The following is a 14,902-nucleotide window of genomic DNA, read 5'->3' on the forward strand; positions in this document are numbered from 1 at the left end:
AAAACCGGCATGTGTGAAATTGCCCAAACAGTGCATGCTTTGCAGGTCTACTCACATAATTACAAGTGAAGAGTTTGAGAACCACTAATTTAGAGAATCTTCTTGTATCGCTTGTTTAATATATATAGGTTTGTCAATTCATATCCATTGTCCTATATCTGTCATATTTGTCTGTATTAAGGTGCATACACACGGTCAGCTTTTTCTTCACATCTGAACGATAACGATTTTAAAAATCGTTCAATCGTTCATATTTGAAAGAAAAATCTGATGTGTGCAATGATGAGCGATGCACGTTCCCGATTGTCAGATAACGATATCTGACATCTGATGTGTTTGCAGTCAGTTTTTATATTCCATTAATTTTAATACAGTCAAAAATCATTTGCAAATCGTTCAACGTTCATCATTCATTGTTGCACACGTCAGATTTTCTTTCAGATCTGAACGATTGTACGATTTTTAAAATCGTTATCATTCAGATCTGAAGAAAAATCTGACCGTGTGTATTATGCGCCGACAATAACTATATTTGTAATTATAACATTACTGGTGCGGGATCATATGTAACTTTTGTATGATTCTTCTGACCTAAGTCTGAATGTTAACATGTGTTTTGGATAGAATCAGCACCATCTGATGAACACTGCTAATTAGCAGGGTATAAAGGAAGTGATCCTGCTAGGCCCCTTATCTTGAAAAAGCTTCTGAATAGGAGTGAAACTAGTCAAAAGGGACCTCTCTGTATTACTGCTGCATTCATCTCACTGCTCACCAGCCTTGATCTAATGTTTACCCTGCTGCGGACTTCATCACTCTAAAGGTGGGTAAATATATCTGCAGATGATGGTTGTTCATACACACTGAACGGCCATGGACAGGTTGGGGGCGTGTCCCGCCCCCTTCCTCACGGCAGCCGCTGTGTGTGTACGGGTGGTCCGCAGACCGCCCGTACAGACCTGCTGATGGACAGATATGTGTGCAGCACAGCCAATGTGATATGTCGGTGAACGCCGACATTCACCAACATATCCTGAGTACACACTGCCTGACGGGCAACAGATACATTGGCCGATCAATTAATCGGCCAATGTATCTGTCAGTGTGTACCCAGCTTAACTTACAGTGGACTGGCTGCTCTTCCCTCCCTGTGAACAATCAGTGAAGGGTGTGGCTGTTAGCTGTGGTTCTTGCCACACACAGGACGTACAAGCAGGCTTGCCATTCATACCAACTGATATCTGCAGTCTACGGCTGCTCCGCCACCATACTTGCCTACCCTCCAAATTCAGCCAAGAGCCTCCCAAAAATTGGGTGCTACTCCCGGCTCCCGCAAAGGCGGGCGCGGGGGGGATGGGCGGGACTGTGACACGATTTGAGCTGAATCGTGTCATCATAAGCCCATCATAGGCCCGCCCCCTGTTTCACAATGCCATTAATTTTGGCATTGTGAAGAGGGGGCGGGGCCGCAATGATATGGTCATGCCCTATGCTCTGCCCCTAATGGAGCGGCCCGTGAGGTCTGACAGCTCCCTCCCAGAAGTAGGGAACTGAAGGTAGGCAACCCTGACTATGTGGCATCATGTGTATTTAGGGGTCCGAGCGCCTATAGCAAAGTAAGGGATTGCCACCCCCCCATTTTTGTAGCACTGAATTCCCTGTAGCTCTATATGAAGTCTGATGTGTGCACCACATGCCACTTAGGGGTCTATTTACTAAGCTGTGTTAGGAGATAAAGTGAACGGTGATGGGGTACCAGCCAATCAGCTCCTAACTGCCATTTTTCAAACAGCCTGTGACATGGCAGTTTTGAGCTGATTGACTGGTACCCTATCACCATTAACTTTATTTCCTAACATAGTTTAGTAAATATACCCCTCAATCCCACTATTCAGGCCACCATATGAAGAGATGCTGGGTTAGTGCTAGCACCATAGAAATTGCTATTTAGATGAGATGCAGCATAATCGTGCCTGTCTCTTACCTGGCCTGTACCTCTGTGGCCGGTCTCCTCCTCCCAATCTCCTGACACTTCCTTCTGATTGGCCACTTCTCCTCCCAGAGTGCTGTGTGGCCACAAGATCACTTGACAGTGTGACAGTGCCAGAAGGCAGTGTGCAGGGGTTGCCAGCTCCTCAAAGTCAGTGCCGAGATTCAGGCAGAAGAGGCAGAGCTAGCCTGTGATCGGGTTGTCGCCGGCCGCCGCGACGTTGCCTGTTCTGAATGTGGCTGGCCACAGGAACAGCTCACCCCCATATCTGGAGCTGGACTATCAGATCCAGACACTGCTGGCAGTTAGCAAACAGGCATCTTGGTGGCTGTATGGTCCCCCCCATCCCCGTTGTCAAGCTCTGATGCTTATGATAGCAGCAGCACAGACCTTTGACAGACAGGACTGGCCACTTATGGCACCTCTGGGAGGCACCGGAGTCCCCTCTCTGCCAGTGCTCCTGGCCAGTGCCATCCGGGCAAGTGCAATCCCGCCAATAGGTAGATACGCCTCTGATAAGGGGTACTATTGTGTGGTGTAACATGTAAAATGGGTACTACAGTGTAATGTGAATAAGGGGCACTACTATGTGGTGTAATGTGAATAAGAATGCGCTACTGTTTGGCATAATTTGAATTGGGGGTACTATTGTGTGGCCACACCCCTTCCTTTTGAAACCACACTCCTTTGGCGCAAACTGTCTTTTTAAAAAGTATGAGATGCAGGGCGCAAATTTAGCATTTGCAAAGGGGCGCTGAACACCACAGACTGGGTTAGACCGTTTGACAGGGGCAAGGGTAGGGAATCTCACTGAAGCTAGCAGGAGTATGCAGAGGTGAGTTGATTCAGTACACGGTGATCCTGTACCCAAATATTGGGCAAGCAAACCAAGTCAGTCACTGACGGGGATGAGACAAGGGAGCTGAGCACTGGTGACATGGATATTATTAGAGAAGAACAAGATGGTAGAGAGCCCTGCCCATAAAACTGTGCATACTAAGGGAAAGGAGTGAACAGTTGATGGGTGAATTGGGAAGGCTATAGAGTGGAGGAGAAGAGGAGAGCAGTATTGAGTTATCAGGAGGACTGGTACGCTTTAATAAAAAGGTGAATTTTAAAGGGCACATTTAAAGCTCTGGAGACTAGTTGAAAGTCTGACTGCAGGAGGGAGTGAGTTCGAGAGGATGGGGGGCACATAGAGCAAAACGTTCGAGGCAAGTGACCAGGGTGGAGGAGACGTGTTAGTCTGAGGAGGAGCAAACAGGGTGGGAGGGAGTGTAGAGCGAGATCAGGCTACAGATGTAGAGAGGGTAGGAGTGGTTAAATGCTTTGTAAGTGAGGGTGAGAAGTTTAAATTGGATTCTGAGCAGGATAGGGAGCAAATGAAGCAAGCTGAAGACTGGGAAGGCAGACACCATAAGGCAGGTGAGGAAAATGAGACAAGAAGCAGCATTTAGAGTAAATGGAAGTGAGGAGAGGCGAAAGAACAGAAGACAAGAGAGGAGGAGGTTGCAGTAGTCTAGGCGGGAAAATATGAAAGTGTGAATGAAAGCTCTGGTAGCATCATGGGTAAAAAAAGGGCTGGATTCTGGCAATGTTCTATAGCTGGAAGTGGTAGGATAGAGAGAGAGCCTGAATGAGAGGCTTGAGAGAGCAGAGGTGAGAGGGGGAGAGATGGAGGTAACCCTGAAGGGAGAAAAACATTAAGTTTGGTGGACTTGTTGAACTTCTGGAAGCACTGTCATATCCAGGAGGAGATGGCAGACTGGCAGTTGGAGACATATGAGATGATGGAGGGAGAGAGGTCTGAGGTAGATTTCGGTGTCGTCAGCTTGAAGAGCTGAGATCTCAAAGTGAGTAGGTATTGAGAGAGAAGAGAAGGGTCTAAGGGCAGGTCCTTAGAGCACCCCTAAAGGTACAGGAAGTGAGGGGAGGGGGAGACAGACAGAGGTAGAGATTTAAAAGGATGTCCTAACAAGTTGGCATGGCAGGAGATAGATCAGCAAATATAAAACCTAGGCATAACAATGCAAAGAAATAGAGTTGCTACTGAAGATCAATGGATCAGGACTTGGTCATAATAAATATAATTTCTTATCTTTTGGAAAGAAATTAAATATTGACAGTTCCCTTTTTCAGTAAATGTTGTTATGTGTAGCCTACAATCACTAACGCTGTCTGAAGATGGGGTTAGCTACCAGGACCAAACTCCAAAATTGCATCTGGTAAAATAAGCATTTTAGCAGTATCCATAGAAACCTATAGGGGCTATTTTTACTAGAGATGTGTGGGATCAGATTTACTCTGTTCACATTAGCGCAAGTTTGGATTAGTTCAGATTTATCTTATTGGCTATCCAAAACATGTGAAAGCCGGATAGCCAATAAGATAAATCCTAACTAATCTGAACTTGTGCTAATGTGGTGAAAAGAACCAAGTAAAACCAAACCCGCACATTTCTAGTTTTTATGGTTGAAAATGGGAAACTGCAGCAGATATCTCTAATGTCCTCACACATACATTCAGGGATTCTTGAGACTTCATTGTGGAAACTATATAGTTGTAAATAGTAGTAATCTTCCTTCAGCAGAAAGAGTCAAGGTGCATACACACGTAACGATTTGTCGTTATCGTTCAATCGTTCAAAAAAATCGTTCAGTTTCTGAGTTAACACGATGAACGAAAATCATTCAAGCGCGCTCTAGTTTGTAGTTATCATTCATCATCCATTTCAGACTGTCCAACATAACGATTTTCATTAAGGGAAGAAACATTTTTCGTTCATCATTGTAAAAATCGTTTATTAAACTTCAAAAAATCGTTCACTTTTTCAAAGGAAAATCTGACAGAAAATCGTTGGTTACAAAATCGTTACGTGTGTATGCACTAAGATCTGTCATGCATTATGGTACAATTAACTATGAATGTGCATAGCTTTAATGCTAGGGTCTGATGACTGTTTCCACAGCACTGGGATTCCAGCCTTAAGAGTATTGAGCAGGTGAATTACGAAGGAGCTTTTATAGATAACAATAGTTGCACTTTCACAGAAGCAAAGAAGTGGTGGAACTACTGCTAGAGTAGGGGGTGCAGCGGCTCCATGGTCTAGAGAGGAAGAGCAGTCATATAGCTGATGCACACTCTGCTATAGTTGGTGCAGGCCTTAATAGTGGATGCATGCACTAATTGTGGGTAGGGGCAGTTCTGCCATTGAGTATACAGCACATGCACAGGTCTCTGTGCATGTTCAAAATATTTGAGTGGGGACCTAGAAAGCAGACTGCATTGCTGGGCCACACAAACAATTTTGCTATGGTGCCCAGCAATGTGCATCTATGATGACCACACATCTCCAAATAAGGATGATAATGCATCTGGTCAGACAATGATCCTCATGGGTTTGTGTGTTCTTACAGACCGACCTGGAAGTAGTAGCTGCCCCCTTGACTTAATGATCCATGTGTGGCATAAAATAGTTCCATCACTTTTAAGGAATAAAGAAATAAGGACAAAAAAAAAACACTCTTAGTGAGGTCTGATGTGATACAGTATTCTGTAAATTAAATTTATAAACTACTAAAACAAGTAATTAATTTCTCATTACCAGAGTCTCACATAGAGGGGAAAGGAAGGGAACAGTGAGCCTGATTCAGAGCTGGGAATACAGTAAGATATAGCAAGTAACTGATCATCTTGGTAAAACCATGCTGCACTGCAGGTGGGGCAGATTTAAAATGTGCAGAGAGATTTAGATTTGGGAGTGGCGTGTCCAAACTGACATCTAAATTGCAGTGTAAAAAGAAATCTGTGCAGTATTTGTGGGCTACATGCAAAAGCAGCCAGTATTTACCCCTCATGTATAAACAATTTATGTATTTGCACCCCTTGCATTGCAACATGGTTTGTCCAGGTTCACAGTTACTCGCAATATCGTACTCTGGGCCTGATTCAGCTTGGATCGCAGTTGCTAATACAAATGCAATTGGACGATTGTTGTGTTCTGCACATGCATGTACATCGCAGTGTGCGTGGTCGAACTAGCTATTGCGATCGGGACTGCGATCACAGAGGCTATGCAGACCCCTCGCAGGGTGATTGACAGGAAGCACCATCTGTGGGTGGTGATGGTCGTGGTCGGCGAAACGCAGGCGTATCAGTGCTTTCGCACACCGGTGCAGGGGAGTGCATAAATTATCCACTGCAATGACCTATACAGTGTGAGGTATCATAGCATGCGTGTTTGTTAGCAATTTCTGAGTAAAGTCAGGGCTTGTGTAAGTGTACCTGAGGCTGAGACGGTACTCGTTTGCATCGATGGTTTCGCTATTCTGCTAAGCATTACGGATGTGTGTAATGTAAAGTGGGCGTCCTTATGTAGTGCTGAGTTTGCATTGTGATTGCTGTGGAGTGGCTTGCTATTACAGTTGAACTGCGTGCGTACGCAATATTGTGATCTGTAGTGAATCAGGCCCTCTATTCCCAAAGCTGAATCAGGTCCAGTGTCTTAAAATATTATGATTATTATTTGCAACAATTGAGTTCCCTTAAAAACTTCTTAGGTTCAAGATTTAAAGGGTCATAATAGGCAAATTATTTCAACGTGTGATGGCCATTGCTGTGTTCTTCAGTGTGGAGAAAATTATAAATAAATGGGAAGGTGTGACAGGAGGACCTGGATTATAACCGGTTTGTGCTGATTATGAAATACTAATATTATTATGAAATACTAATATTCCCAGAAGTAAAAAGAAAAAGTACTTGCAGCTTTTTCTTAGAATGTTGCTTTGGCAGTACTAAGCTATTTAACCTATTTCCAGACACTTCTCAATGCCAACAAAGTATAATTAGTAAGAGTTGCATGTAGAAGGAATTCCTAGTGTTTTGAATGGGCAGAGATATCAGATATGTGTATACCGCAAGCTGTATGTCAGTATACTAAAAGCTGCCATATTGTGTCTGTTACATAAAACCACACAAATGTCTTTTGTTTTCATTAGTTGTCTTCCTATTCCATTTGGCACATTTCCAGCACAGTCTTGCAGGAGCCTTGTACTGAGGGCCGCAGCTGGTGGAATTCCCACCCCCTAGTAATGTCCTGCCTCGTGCCCTTCTCTGACCATAACAGTGCCACTCAAGGGGATGTACCATCTCTCCGGGGGAAGGGGGCACAGTACCTTTTCAGCAAATAAGGCAGGATAAGGCCAGCCAAAGTACAAGTATTAACCACAAACACTGTAAGACATTACCAAGGCATATATATTATACCATAACCATCACTCTTAACAAGACAGGGTCATTTTAACACCAGGGATCTTGCAAAAGCGGTACTCCCACAGCTTGGGGGTACCACACAGATGGCAGCGGGCGCGAGCAGAGATTCAGGTAAGTATAATTTTGTCTGTGTGTGTCTACGTGTTTTATGTGTTAAAGGCACTACTACTGGGGGCACTGTATATTGGACACTGCATAGGGGGCACTATACATTTGGCTCTACTGGGGACACTATACATTTGGCTCTACTGGGGGCACTGCATAATTGGCACTACTGGGGGCACTGTATAAGGGGCACTACTGGGGACGTCTTCCACCACTGCTTTGCCATCTTCTCCGAAGGGGGTCTTCAGTATTCAGGATTTCACTCCAGTTTGTCTTCTTCCTCTGCCATCAAATTGGCTCACGCCAGCTCGAGCTGGCTAATATAAGCCAGCACCAAAGAGCAGGGGCATTTTAAGAGAAAGGTAGGGGCCCGTATGCAGACTCATTGCGGGCCCCCTACTTTCTCGTGTGGTGTTGCAGCGGGTGGTGCAGCAGTAGATCTGGCACAAAGTGCATGCACAGGTCTCTGGGAAAATGTCCGCCGCCATTTTCTCAGTGATTTTTGCTGCTCTGCAACGCTGGCCCATGGCTGCAGAGCAGCATGCTGGTGACTGCGGATGGGTAAGTATGAAACTATATGGGTGCAGGGTGTGCGATGTGGGCCTCCCATCTTGCACTCATTATAGATACGCCCCTGCCAAAGAGTGGTGCGATGAAGTGGTGAGCTGCGATTGGCTTACTCTGGACATCTTGGAATGAGCCCATGGTGAGTACTGATTGGCTCACCTATGGTGCCTTTTTCAAAAGCAGCATGGCGAGCCTTGATTAAATTGCTGATGGAACCTTATTCAAAAAGTGCGCCTCCGATTGGTGGAGTCTGGATCTCTTTGGATTCAGGCCCACCAGAATTTGCACAGGATTTGTTATAGCTGGTACATCCGCATGTGAATGGGGTACTAGTAAAAACTTACAAATTCCTCCTCTTTCCAGGTGGAATTTGTGCCTAATACTGGAGCTTCTTATTTAGCCACCTGGGATCCGTTAGGGCAGTGGTTCTCAAACTCTGTCCTCAGGACCAGGTCACGTTTTCCAGGTCACCCAGCTGGTGCACAGGTGTAGTCATTATTCACTGACACATTTTAAAAGATCCACAGATGGAGCTAATTATTTCACTTTTGATTCTGTGAGGAGACCTGGGAAACATGCACTGTTTGGGGTCCAGAGGACCAAGTTTGAGAACCTGTGCGTTAGGGGATACGGTAAAAGTAACAGCTGGGCAGTCTCATGCTGTGGTGGACAGGAATATGAACTAGACACATCATTTTTTTTTTTTTATAGGAACAGCTCTGCAGAATGTCCCCTGGGACTAGATGTTTTATTGCGTGGTTTGTTAAAGCCACCAATCATGGCCATCTTTGACAAACCACAGGATAATAAATGTAGCCCCTAAAGTTCAAGAATTTATACAAGTATAATATATATCGGAGCAAAACCTAAAATTAGCTTACTTGGTCAAATCTGGAAATGATAAAATGTTACAACATATAAATGAGACTATCATAGAAAAGACAGTGTAATAATTAGCATTTCTGCCTCCCACACTCCAAAAAATATACTGCAGGTTAATTACATCCTAACTAAAATTGACCCTAGTGTGTATGTGTGTAAGCATGTGGTAGGGAATATAGGGCCTGATTCATTGTGTGCACTGCTTAATGCAAATTCTGGATTCTCGAGAAAATGTGCGTGCGCAGGGCCCATTCTGCGAGTGCATTATGGGTCCTGCTAAGACGCACATAAGCCCCTGAATGCCCCTGCCTGATTGACAGGTACGGTGGCAAGGTCAGCCGGGACCGTACGCAGTCTGCTGAGCTTGGAAGCTGGCCGGCGGCCTGGTACAGTACTCCATCGCGACCATTGACTACCGTCTATTTAATTGTACAGCCTTTCCCTGTGCAGCGGGGATTTTTGATGGTAATTAGTCACGGGAGAAACCCTGTGGCTAATTGAATAGGCTACACTAAAAAAAAAACACATTGGCCCCCACGGGAAAATAATGATGCTTTACAAAAAAAAAAACATAGGCACCACATGAAAATAATTAAACACACACATAGGCCCCAACAAGAATATGTATGAAGTCCTTATACAGCAGGATCACCCTGGGTGCTAAACTACAATTATAGCCAAAGATACTTTTCAGGGAGTGGGTGACAGCACTTGGTGACAGTAAGAGGATGACAGCACTGGTTGATGACAGGTAGAGAGTGACAGTGCTGGTTAACAACAGGGAGAAAGTGACAGCACTTGGTGACAATGAGAGGGTGACAGCACTGGGTGATAGGGAGAGGGTGACAGCACTGGGTGATGGGTAGAGGGTGACAGGGAGAGGGTGACAGCAGTTGGTGACAGGGAGATGGTGACAGCAGGGAGAGAGTGACAGCAGTTGGTAACAGGGAGAGAGTGATGACAGGGAGAGAGTCACAGGAGAAAGAGGTGATGACAGGGAGAGGGTGATAGCGCTGGGTGACAGGGAGAGGGTGACAGCAGTGGGTAGGGGTGACAGCAATGATTGACGAAAGGTAGAGGGTGACAGCAATTGGTGACGGGAGAGGGTGAGAGTGACAGGTTGGTAACAGGGAGAGGGTGACAGTAGTGGGTGCAGGGAGAGGGTGACGACAGGGAGAGGGTGAGAGCGACAGCAGTTGGTAACAGGGACAGGGTGACAGCAGTGGGTGATGACAGAGAGGGTGATAGCACTAAGTGACACAGAGAGGGTGATGGCACTGGGTGACAGAGAGAAAATGACAGCAATAGGAGACAGGGAGAGGGTGACAGCAGTGGGTGTCAAGGAGAGGGTGACTGGGAGAGGCTGACAGCAATGGGTGACTGGGAGAGGCTGACAGCAATGGGTGACTGGGAGAGGGTGACAGCAGTGGGTGACAGCAATGGGTGACAACAGGTAGAGGGTGACAGCAGTGGGTGACAGGGAGATGGTGATAGCACTAAGTGACACAGAGAGGGTGATGGCACTGGGTGACAGGGAGAGAATGACAGCAATAGGAGACAAGGAGAGGGTGACAGCAGTGGGTGTCAAGGAGAGGGTGACAGGGAGAGGCTGACAGCAATGGGTGACAGGGAGAGGCTGACAGCAATGGGTGACAGGGAGAGGGTGACAGCAGTGGGTGACAGGGAGAGGGTGACAGCAATGAGTGACAGGGAGAGGGTGACAGCAGTGGGTGACAGCAATGGGTGACAACAGGTAGAGGGTGACAGGGAGTGGGTGACAGGGAGTGGGTGACAGCAGTGGGTGTCAGGGAGAGGGTGACAGCCAGTGGAAGACTAATATACAAATTATGCCACAGTATTTAAATTTTCTTACCTGGATTTAATGCCGGGGCCAGTCACGATATCATAACGTCAGATCTCTGGAGCCCAAGAGGAGGCTGGGGGAACATAAGTTGGAAGGGGAGGAGCTGACTGAGTAGAGGGAAGAGCACTGCCACTCCTCCCCCTCCAGCCTGGCACATACAAACTCTGGGTGGAGGAGCTGAGGAGAGGGGAAGAGAAGAAAGAGCGGTACCTCCCCCTCCAGCTGTGCCTGTGCTCAGGGCCGGTTCTAGACATTGTGGAGCTCAGGGCGGAAATTCCCAGTTGCCCCCCCTCCGCAAAAAAGTCTTTACAGATGGTGTTCCTCTGCGCAAGCCGTTTTCAAAGAGAGGGCGTGGCTAAGAGGAAAAGGAGTGTGTCCTTGCGGAACATCACCAATTGATCACCCTTTCTAATACATTATGCCACATAGCTGTAATGCCCTTTCTAATACACTATGCCACATAGCTGTAATGCCCTAATACATTATGCCACAAATCTATGCCCTTTTTAATGCATTATGCCACACTCATATAATGCCCTAATACATTATGCCACACATGTAATGCCCTAATACATTATGCCACACATGTAATGCCCTTTATAAGGCATAATGCCACACATGTAATGCCTCCCCCCCCTCTCCTCAGCATTTAACTGCCTCCTAATCCTCCCCCCCCAGCAACTCACCACCCCCTAATCCTCCCGTTCCCTCAGTGACTTACCTGCTGTGTGTCCCTCCAGGCAAAGGCTGCACCTCCGTGTCCCAGTCCTGCAGGCTGCTCAATGTCTTTAGTTCTCTCCCTTGCATCCCAGAATGCCAGGCGCGGCCATGAAGATGTCACATGGTGCACCGCACAGGCATTCTGGGAGACAGTGGGATGGTCTTAGAGACAATGGGAACTGGAAGGAGGTGGTCATCATGGTGCCGCCGGATTAGCTGCGGCCTGAACACTGTCGGCAATTGAAAGTACAAGCTGTAGTGTCAATAACCGACAGTGTTCAGGCCGCGGCTGCAGCCCTGGTGGTGCCAGCAGGCAGTGCAGCGGCATATAGTATAATATGTCAGTGTGACGTATTGTGATGCCGGCTGCTGTGGTGGACAGCGGCGGGACTCCGGACATGGCGCCCTTACTGCTTGGCACCATACGTGGCTGCGTACCTGGCGTAATGGGCCGGCCAGCCCTGGGTGTTATACACCTCCTGCTGCATTTGCATTATTGCAAGGATCGCAATTGCAAAGCTGCCTGCGTGCAGGAATATATGTGCCTTATATAAGTAACTGGTAGTAAATAAATAATAAATATCACCTGATGATTTTATATATCACTGAACATACTACTTGTGTTGTCAGATATATGTAAGGGTGGGTGGCAACACTGCTCATGAAAGGCTCAGTACACAAGATTACTACTGACAAGTGTTATTAAGAAAGAATAGTTGTAAGCCGTCATAGATAAGTGAACATATTATAGATCAGTCTTGAAAACTAAACACCAAGTTACCATAGATACGAGTATACAACATAGATAAACTTATTTGGATTACAAAGGTGTAGTGTGCTTTAGTAAAACATTCAGATTTTCTCTAGGTGACAGTGTGAATACAATTTTGTTTCACTCTATTGTATGAAAGCTAAACACCCTGTATTATGAAGAAACTTTGTAACAAATGAATGACATGTCAGGAGAAAACACGATCTCACCTATATATGCCCGATCTAAACTGTCAAAGACAGGCAAATAAAAGTGACTGGTGTTGGCTACAATAGAATCATTAAAGCAGTAATATATAAAAGATGCCGGCACATGATAGAGAATAATTCCTGTAGATTTGTAGTTTTACCATAACGAAGATGCTTGAAGACCTTTTTAGATCAAGCCAAATCCATATGCTATGTGTCAGTGATGGTGCCAACCTCAAGGCCTGATCACCTCTAGTTGTGACCCTAAGGGGCATCAAGTTTAGATTAAGATAGCGTTTGTTAAATGTTGGTCTTTCAGTGATACCAATTACTTAATTTTGCCAACTATTAACCACAGTGAGAAGATTAGATCCATGGAGCATTTAGGTGCTCTTGTAGAGTCGGACAAATACAGTGCAAAATGTATATGTGTATAGCACCTAAAGAGAGAGAGGAGTGTGGCCTGGCTATCTATCTCTCTCTCTCTTTCTCTCTCTTTCTCTCTCTTTCTCTCTCTTTCTCTCTCTTTCTCTCTCTTTCTCTCTCTTACTCTCTCTTTCTCTCTCTTTCTCTCTCTCTCTCTCTCTCTCTCTCTCTCTCTCTCTCTCTCTCTCTCTCTCTCTCTCTCTCTATATCTATATATATATATATATATATATATATATATATATAAATAAAAATTTTCTTCTATTTCTTACATTTTTCTAGAAGCGGAGCAACCACCCACTGCTGGAGAAGACCAGGAGAAAGATCAGTAGCAGGAGTTGAGACAAAGAGAACAGAGATGCCCCTGATGCCCTAGTCACACGGAGCCAGTTATGAGGACCACATCTAATATTGGCCCTGGGGGTGGAGGAGAATTTAGCAAATTAAATAATTAATTTGATTTTTAAACACCAGAAAATAACTACAAATATATATATGCATAGTCTGAGCCTCTTCTCCTTTCCCCACATGTGCCTATTCCCTCCTTCCCACGGCTCTTTGCTATAGATCAGAAGTGACATGTACAGATGGAAGCAAGACCATGTTTAGCACCATGTAATTGATGGTAAGGATCAGTGGCAGGTTTTATCCAGGGGCTGCAGCCCTCCCCAGGAATATTTGTCACCTTAGTGTGCCAGTTGCACTGGCTACACTGTGACTGGCAGTGGCTACCTGCCAGTCACACACAGGACAACCAGTCTCAGGAGGGGTGTTTTCTCCCCATGGGACTGGAGGCCCAGGCTGCGATTAGCAGAGAGCATTCTTCCAGGGGCAGCAATGGATCCAGTCCCTAGAAGCCAGTGTTATGCACATGTGCAGCTCCACCACCCATTGTGCACCTGCGCTGGTAACTGCATCTGCCAGATCCATTGCACAGGTGCCAGGACCCGGCTGCCTGACCCGAGACTGCAGTGTCTCCTCCTCTTCTCTGACCTGCAATGCAAGAGGGTAAAGATGGCAGCACTGTTTTGCTTTAATAAATAATTATGGTTTATTCTTTTTTTCAAATGGTTACTACCAGTGATAACACTGCTATTGCCTGTCTGAGGTAGCCCTGTTCCTTTGTGTGGGGAACCCTATTATACAAAAATCGTGCCAGTACTTGTATCGCTGCAATACCTGAAAATATATATTTTTTTAAAATGGAATATGCTTTCGGCCTTTTACTACGTTTCTTGCCACCAATACATTTAGAATAAAATATCTCTTCTCAGAGCTGTCTCTCAGGAATTCTGAACAGTTATGGTCTATCCTAGAGGCAGTAGGAATTTACTTGTCCTTGGTGAATTTCAAAGGCTGTTTACTCATACTGACAAAATAATTAAATCTCTCAGGGATAGAGAAAGGTTGACAGTGAAACGGGACAGTGCACAAAGGAGCACAGTCAGACCCTCTCGCTAGATGCGTTCGCTCACCCGATGCGTATGCAAATTCAGCCAAGTGACGGCAAGGCAGGCAATCGCACAGCAAGGCATAAGCACACCCACTATGCGATCGCCTGTGTATGTATATGCCCACCAGCTGGTCTTAAGACACCCACTTGCTCACGTCATCTCCAGGAAGTACATTGGGAAACCCCACGGCTAATTGGATATGCCCATAAGTATAGGGTAGTATTGTTTATTAACCAAATGTTTCACACTTTGCTTCCAATTCAACTTGAACGCCTGCTTTTTGCTCACTTTGAGCAGAATTCAATTCAGAGCGATGTTGAATAGCCGCGGGAGGGAGCTCCTGAAGCTATTCAATACACCGCGCTGTTTGGGCGGCTAAAGGATTTCTTCTCACATACAAAAGTGCCGGGCGCGCAGCTGTTTGCCAGCACTTTAGTTGTAGAATGGCGGTTACCGTGCATTAACACCCAGGTTAAGTCGCGAGAACCGGCATCTTCAGACTTACCTGCTTCCTGACCAGGCAAGCAGTGCGTTGAATTGAATAGCTGCGTGAGCTCCCACCCACTACTATTCAACATCGCACTGAATTGAATTCGCCCCTTTGATACTTAGCTGACAAAATTTTCAATCATAAAGAAATGGATGTCAAATATATATAAAATT

The 14,902-nt window shown here is 45.7% G+C and overlaps 1 long non-coding RNA gene across 1 annotated transcript; it reads left to right on the forward strand.

The window, feature by feature from the left end:
* Positions 1-710: 710 nt before the first annotated feature.
* Positions 711-13,993, forward strand: LOC148481796 (uncharacterized). The gene is made up of 2 exons (XR_015871840.1): positions 711-823; positions 13,068-13,993. It is a non-coding gene; the product is annotated as an uncharacterized LOC148481796 (long non-coding RNA).
* Positions 13,994-14,902: the final 909 nt, after the last annotated feature.

This window comes from Taudactylus pleione, unplaced genomic scaffold, assembly GCF_031769625.1.
Source record: "Taudactylus pleione unplaced genomic scaffold, aTauple2 ptg000560l, whole genome shotgun sequence".
In the NCBI taxonomy this organism is placed as follows: domain Eukaryota; kingdom Metazoa; phylum Chordata; class Amphibia; order Anura; family Myobatrachidae; genus Taudactylus; species Taudactylus pleione.